Source organism: Erythrolamprus reginae, chromosome 2 (assembly GCF_031021105.1).
Source record: "Erythrolamprus reginae isolate rEryReg1 chromosome 2, rEryReg1.hap1, whole genome shotgun sequence".
NCBI lineage: Eukaryota > Metazoa > Chordata > Lepidosauria > Squamata > Dipsadidae > Erythrolamprus > Erythrolamprus reginae.
Window position 1 is genome coordinate 237,832,416 of NC_091951.1, and position 8,337 is coordinate 237,840,752.

Sequence of the window (8,337 nt, forward strand, 5' to 3'; positions counted from 1 at the left end):
CTAAGGAGAACCAGACCACACGCCACGTGTGACTGAAAAACAGCAGTGATAGCCCGTAGGTCATCGCAGGCTGGGGGCTCACCGCCCAGCCACAGAAAACACCAAGGTCACGGCCCCCAAGGTGGAAACCAACAACTCGGGGGCTCTCTCGGAACAGCGCCGGCCAGAAAACCAGGGGGGGAGCCCTCCCATCGCAGGGCCTGTGGACCAACCATGACATCCAGACCTCAAGCCCTCAAGACAGCTGCGATCCCGGGAGACTTCGCAGCGGCATTTTCCGGCCCCAAAACGAAACGTGGCCACCGGGCCAAACACCGGGCCGGGAACAGAATGGCTGAAAAAACAATTAACAATTAAAACCCAGCCGTTAACAAGGACCCTAATGAGGGGCCTAACATACCCAAGGCTGCGGACCTCCCACGGCCATGGCCAGATGCGGGGTCCGCTAAAACAGCTGCCATAGCGCAGAGCGGGGCCTACGGGATGGCGTGTGCCAAACCAAAGATCCGCACCCATCTACTCCCACCCTGGGATGTCCAAGTTCCTAGCCCTCACGCGACTACGCGGAAGGCACCTCGAAAGAAAAATTGCCCCGCTTTGACCCTGGCGGTGTCCTACAAACCCCCCAAATGCCCCTGAGGGTAGCACAGCTCACTCGGTAGGGCGCATCCCCTGCAGGAAGCTGGGTAAGCGGTCAAGCTTGACCAGACTGGGACCCCTCGGTCACGGGAATGGGTTGCTTACTCCCGTCCCTCGTGTCCCTGTTCCCATTGGACTGTGTACAGGTATGTGTGGCGTGGGAACCCCCACATCCGCCACAAACGTGCCGAAATTTGCAGGAGGGGCGTGAACAAGAGCCCTTGGCGCTAAACTCAGAACAAATTTGTGTGGATGGACCCCCCTGCCCTGCCCCTACACGGGGGGGGGCAGCTCCTCCTCCTCCATCAAATGACCACTGTCGGTCCTTTGTCCAGAAAAAAAAAGATGATGAGGTTTTTTTCCCTTGAAAGTACCACCTATGAATTGTCTTTAATATTAATTGAAGATTTGTCCTTCCAAGCCTCATTAATACATATAGCACTTAGCAATAGCACTTAGACTTGTATACCACTTCAAAACACTTCACTGCCCTCTCTAAGCGGTTTACAGAGTCAGCCTATTGCTCCCAACAATCTAGGTCCTCATTTTACCCATCTCGGAAAGATGGAAGGCTGAGTCAACCAGTACTGCAGTACTGCACTCTAACCACTGCACCTTGAATTGTGACACACCAAAAGTGTGTATTGACCCAATTCCTTTTGGCAACCAACATAATCTACTAAGCACTCCAATGATCTCTTCCAATTTCCACCCACTTTTCACAGAGAAATTGGACAAGGAAATCTGTACTCAAAGAATTAGTAACTTCCTATGTATTCTTACCAGGAAGTAAATACCATTGAACTCGAGCATGTCCATTTTTTGTATTGTTGAATCCAGATTTGCATGGTCTCTGGGTGTATGAATGTAGACGTAGGGGAATCCAACAATTTTACAAAGTATCTTGATAAGAAATTGATTTTAAAATTAATTAATTTTACTAAATAGCAATTACTGCATGCAGTTTACTTTTCTTTTTCTTTTAGTCCTGCCTTTTTCTGGAGCATTATTATTATTATTATTATTATTATTATTAATTAGATTTGTATGCCGCCCCTCTCCGAAGACTCGGAGTGGCTCACAACAAGAAATAGTACAAATCCAATACATTAAAACAATTTAAAACCCTTAACATAAAAAAACAATCATACATCTCATACAGACCATACATAAAGTGGAAATGGCCAAGGGGAATAAATTTCCCCACGCCTGACGACAGAGGTGGGAGCATAGTTTCAGGCCCATAAAGGTTTGACATGTGCCTACCACATCTGCTGTCGGAAGAAGAGTCCTCCAGGATTACTTTCAGTGGCACTGCTGGACAGCATAGGGAGATTTTATGTGAATTTCTAATCCTACCTCTAGAGAGGTGTCACCTTTCTTTCAGTTCTTACTACATGAGATGAAGCAGAGACGTTTCAACATATTTTAATTCTTTTGGTCTCTGACTTTATCATAAACTCCATTTAGCCAATCTGTAACAGATGTAAACAAATTGACAACTGTAGTGAGTTAATAGGGCAACTTGACAGCATAGTCACTATGTACAAATAAGGGTGCAAACATGGACCTTGTGCCTTTCCCCCCTAATTTACAGATCTGACCTACTTAATTAATACCTGGGCAGGAGTCTGAATGCTAATCTGAAGGGAGAAAAAGATTTTAATAATTATTTGACAGTTCTGGATAAACTGGGGACAATTAGCAACAGATAAAACTTCTGATTAAAGAAGTAGCTATGCAACAGGACTCCATACTGTAAACTTCTTTTAAAAAAAAAAAATAGAAGCAAGGAGAGATTCTACTGGTAATGTCACTTTAAAGAAGAGAGGAATTTCCTCTCTAGTGAATGCATTATATTTTTCTGGTTTAAATAATTTGTCTTGTTTTTAACATTTTGCTCTGTCTTTAGCTATTTTTTGTATTGTTTCTATATTTTTTGAAACATGTATATGAGATGGGCAGCTATATAAATTGAATGAATAAATAAATATAGTATCCACAAAAGCAAAATGTACATCCTTTCTTTCAGTTGTTACTTGATAATGAATGTGCGCGGTTCATTTTTATCAATGGGTAGTGTTCTGGTACAAGCTCAACTTTTCCCAGTCAGATAACTCAGCACAATGAAATATCCCAAATAATTTTATTACAGGAATTCTCACCATAAATCACAGTTATGATGTGTTTCTTCTGCAGTATAATCTTTCCCATTGTGTAGGTAAAAAGAGGTTGAATTGACCCAGGCTTTAGGTGTAGCTGGCTGGGTTAGTGAGTGAAGACAAAGACCCTCTGGAATGTTCTCTCCAATTACCCCTCATCCCAAGTCAGAGCCAATAGGAATACACAAATGTGGTCACATGTAGAACTATATTACCCAGAGTGCAATTTCACTACATTTCCCCTAATGCAATATCTTAAAGAGACATGCCTAAATACAGTCCAACTATCTCTGTCTCTGGGGACAGCACAGGTAGGCAAAACATGAGAGTTATGCCAGAGATGGGTTCTTCCGGGTTCGGACCAGTTCTATGGAAGAGTTACCAGTAGTAACTTGGCGGCCTGGGTCACTGGAACCGGTAGTGAACCAGGCTTGTCATGCCTCTAAACCGGCTCTCTTAATGTCACCGTAGGTGTTGCTATCTCTTTTTTTGCTTCTGTGCACACATAAACTGGTTTTTTAGTACTGTTTTTACATGTGCATGTGTTTGGCACATCAGGGAATGAACCAACAGTGAAGAAAAGAAGAACCCACCCTGAGTTATGCCACTGAAGGAATCCATAAATGGCCAGGAATTTGAAACCAATTTTTATTTTTATTTCATTTATTTGATTTATTTTTATTTGTCAAGTACGTATTGGTAATATACATAGATAAAGCTATAGCAATAGCATTTAGATTTACATACCACTTTACAGTGCTTTACAGGAACATTAGTGCTTTACAGGAACATCAGTGCTTTACAGGAACATTAGTGCTTTGCAGGAACAAGGAGAGTAGACACACTGGTGTGCTTATTCATGCCCCTTACCGACTGCTTAGGAATCGAGTGAGATCAACAGTGTACAGTCTAAGGGTAAAGTTTTGGATGTTAGGTGACGAAAACACAGAGTCAGGTAGTGAGTTCCAGGCATTAACCACTCTGTTGCTAAAGTCGTATTTTCTACAGTGAAATTTGGAGCGGTTCACAGTGGTTGAGTTTGTATTTGTTGCATCCTCGTGTATTGTTGCGATTGAAGTTGAAAAAGTCATTGACAAGAAAGATGTTGTAGCAGATAAATTTATGAGCTATGCTTAGGTCGTACCAAAGGTGATGTACAGTAGTTTTAAGCTTTCTAAGCCCAAGATTTCAAGTCTGGTTGCACAATGTATACTGCTGCGGGTAGAGGAGTGGAGGGCTCTTCTCATAAAGTAACTCTGGACACTTTCTAATGTATTAATGCCCGATATGCAGTGTGGTAAAGAAGGAGTGAGACTTCACTTCATTGCAGAGATCATCCTGACAATTTTTTACTACAACTTCTAAACACCGCTCAGGGCACTGTCTATTCAAAACGGCTCAGCTAGAAAACTGACTTTTTTGAGTTATTTATTTTATTTATTTATTTATTCATTTGTCCAATACACAAATGCATAGGAAGAAAAATAGACACGTAGTAATATATATAAGGGTAAAGTGAACTTAGAGGAGAGGATATATGAAAGAAAGAAAATATATATGATAAGTGAGAGAAAGGAAAGACAATTGGACAGGGGACGAAAGGCACACCAGTGCACTTATGTACGCCCCTTACTGGCCTCTTAGGAACCTTGAGAGGTCAATCGTGGAGAGTCTAAGGGAGAAATGTTGGGGGTTAGGGGTTGACACAATTGAGTCCAGCAATGAGTTCCATGCTTCGATAACATGATTGTTGAAATCATATTTTTTACAGTCAAGTTTGGAGCGGTTTGTATTAAGTTTGAATCTGTTGCGTGCTCTTGTGTTGTTGCGGTTGAAGCTGTGCTTCTGGAGAAGACCCCTGCATTTTCCTTGGACAGCAAAAGTAACAAGAAGCAAATATTGAGTGCATAATGCCAGACATGCCTCTAGATGGCAAAAATCACAAAACCGCATCTCACTTACTTTGGCCATGTCATGCTGAGGAATTCACTGAAGAAAGCATTTATTGCTTGCAAAAGTTAGAGGTAAAGGGAAATCAGGCTACTAAAGAACACAATGGCTGGACACCATCAAAACTAACATCAGCCGGAATATAGAACAACTCAAAGAATAGTGTAAGATTGGAAGACTTGTAGATACTTGGTCCATGGAATTTCCAAGAATTACACATGATTGAAGGGATATCATCATCATCATCATCACCACCACCACCACCATCATATTTTGTTGAATACCATGTAGGTCTAACTGCTTGGTGTTGCCTACTAAAGATTTTAAGATATAGTAGAGCTGTCTTTTCACTAGGAAAAGAGGCACCATCATAGTGGAGGACCTGTCTACTTATGGATAGTTTGCAGAAGGGCAAGATTTTGCAGCAGGGGTCTTGAGTGTTGGGTATTTTGATTATTGTTAATATTATTTGTATTAGCAGAGTTCATCTGGATTAATTTGCAGCGGAGTTAGCATGGCAAGAAATAACACGTGGTTCAGAATCCCATTTGTTAGCAATGAATGATCACTCCTTCATAAAGATGAAAAAATACAATCTTGACTTACAATTATGTTGATTCATGCAATTACAAATCGCAGGCAGATAAGTTTATATTCCAGTCCATATTAATAACTTCTGGATGATCGCATGTGTGAGGATGGCTTTGGATTTCATCTCACACATGTGTCCTCAGCCGAGGACAATGGAGCACACAGGAGGTGGACAAGGAAGGGTCATCAAGGCGAAAAGAGGATCAGAAGAGGGGGGAGCATCTACTCTGCAGAGGTTTATATAGTCTGCAGAGTACCTGCCCCTTTTGGTCATCAAAAGGTGACACACTGGTCAGTTAATTGCGACCCGACCATGGAGATGTGTTTACAAGACAGTGCAAGCATGTAGTAGAGTGGTTAAACCCAACATTGAGCACATAAGTGGGTGGATAAAATTTTGGATTTGAAGCGACTCACTTCCTGAAGAGATTCAACTGGTTCTTTTACCCCACGCTTCCTGGGAGCTAAGAAAAGAAAATCCAAGGCAAAACTAATAGCCATTTCTATAAAATTTCAGAAAGGATAATTGTTAAAAAGAAATACCCCCAGATCCACATTTCCAATTATATAGAGTTTTACAGAATGGATTTTATCTACTAACCACCTATCAATTTCCCAATACCTGATTTAAACACAACCGAACTCTGAAATCCCTTATTAAGTTCTCCCAATGGTCTTTGATTCTTAATCCACTTTTTTCAGCCCTCTGTTAGTTTTTCAAAACTTTTCTGACTGATGGCTAGCCATGGGCTGTAGTGCAGGGGTCAGCAATTCATGGCTGTGGAGCTGCATGTGGCTCTTTCATCCTTCGGCTGGGGCTCCCTGTTGCTCAAAATATGCATCACAACTGCCAATGTGCAACACCCACCAAATTGCAATTAACCTTTCCGACCCCGGGTAGGACAACCATGGCTAAATCCAAGAAAAGAAAACTTTCAGAAGAAAACAGAATCTTTAATTCAACTATATATGCTAGTTTTGTGGCCGCTCAAAAAATAGTCAGGCACAGGAAGAGTTTTCTGGATCCGGGTGTTTTCTTTTTTATGTGAAAAGGGTCCAAATGGCTGAGTGTTTAAGGTTGCCGACTCCTGCTCTACTGCATTCCCATCATCCAAAGCAGAGTATATATTTAGTACCACAGTTTTAAAAGGGAATTTCTCGTTAAATCTTTTCTTAAGTCAAAAGCTGCATGATTCACATCTACTGCATCTTCTTGAATTCTCAGGGATTTAAAAAGCTTGTTAAATTCTCTACTTTGAAGCTTTGGAGAAGAAAATGCAAGGCATTGCTTTCTTCTGAATAAGCCTTTATGAATGTTATGGTCAGAAGCAGTCATCCCTCTCCAGTCCTATATTTTCTCCACCCAGATAACCAAGATGAGGATGAAACCAATAACAACAAACTGGCCGTCTGCAGATTTCAGTATCCATTCCATCCTAGGTCTCAGGGTGTGTTTCTTTTTTTACCTGATTATACACATTTCTATATCTTATTCACTTTTAAAAGAGTTTTGTAATAGAATAGAAATAGAACAGAATATTCTTTATTGGCCAAGTGTGATTGGACATACAAGATATTTGTCTGTGGTGCATATGATATCAGGGTACATACATGCAACAAAGTGATAAATCATAAGATACAATCTGTTGTGGTTAGCTCTGGCCCAGCTCGTGCCCCAAGGACTGTGGGGGAGACATCCACATGCTGCAGGCCTGTTTTGCCCCCGGTGGAATCTGATGATGAAGGCTCCTTTGACCAAGAAGACATGAGTGACAGGGAGGAGGAGAGTGTGGCAGACAGCTCAGAAGGAGATCAATTATCTAGCTCCTCCATGGATTCAGAACAAAAGTTAATGATACAGCCACACATGAGGAGAGCGATGCATAGGCAACAACAACTGAGAGATTATTATCAAAGAAAATGAGGCCACCTGTGGTTGGGTGGGGCTGTGGTAATTAGTGAGGCTGCTATAAATAGCAGCCTGTGGGTTTGGCCATTGTGGAGGATTATCTGATCGTTGTTGTTTCATGACTGCTTTACTGACTTTGACCTTTTGTGTGCTGATTTTTCCCCGCTTTGAAACTAAACCAGAGCAAAGTGTGTTTCACTTTGTGAAAAAAGAAGGACTGTGAATTGCCTCACAGCTGCAAGCTAAGTATCACAGAACTGATAAGGGACTTGTACAAATTACCAGTTTGTTTGGAGACGAGTGCTCTTTACTGTACAAAAAGAGGGCTTGGTTTAAGTGAATTTTCATTATAAAGAACATTGTTTTGAATTTTCAAACGTGTGTGTGTCTGAAATTTGTACCTGTGAATTTTTGGGAGGATTCTACCAGAGAGCCCCACAGAACACAATCATAAATCATAACATACAACCAACAAAGAATTAGACATAAGTTATCAATAGGAGTGGGTAATAGGAAAGATGAGAGCAATAATATTCATTCAGTCCCACTGTAGGCATAAGACAGGGCTGTAGGCATAAGACATCTGTAGGCATAAGACAGGGCTGTGAGTATTATGCGTTTCGCACAGTGATAGTATACAGGGAAAAACTCAGGGGTGAAATGCTCCCAGTTCTACCCGGTTTGGTGGTACCTGTAACAGCAGCCACCACTGGTTCAGAGAACTGGTAGAAGTAGTGGGTTGCATGCAGTACGGACCACACTATAATGTGGTGGTGAAAATGCACTACCCATGTATGCGCGGAAGCAAAGAAATCAACAAAAACCGGCAAAATCTCATGCGTTTGAGCATCTTCATGTGAGATTTCGCTTCCAGCACTTGCGTAGAAGCTGAATCTCATGCTGATGTGAATATGGCCATGCACTGAATGCACACATGCCCATGCGCTGGTCTCTGCGAGACAAGGAACTCTTGTCTGACTGATAGCATTGGCAACTCCAGGCTCCGCCCAGCCGCCCGGAACCCCCCCTTTTTTAAACTCTCTGGACATGTGCAAAGCATTTTGCGCTTGTGCAGAGGGTGAATGT

At 41.9% G+C, this 8,337-nt stretch overlaps 1 pseudogene; it reads right to left on the reverse strand.

The window, feature by feature from the left end:
- Positions 1-6,678, reverse strand: part of LOC139159542 (uncharacterized) — a 32,698-nt pseudogene extending 26,020 nt beyond the window's left edge.
- Positions 6,679-8,337: the final 1,659 nt, after the last annotated feature.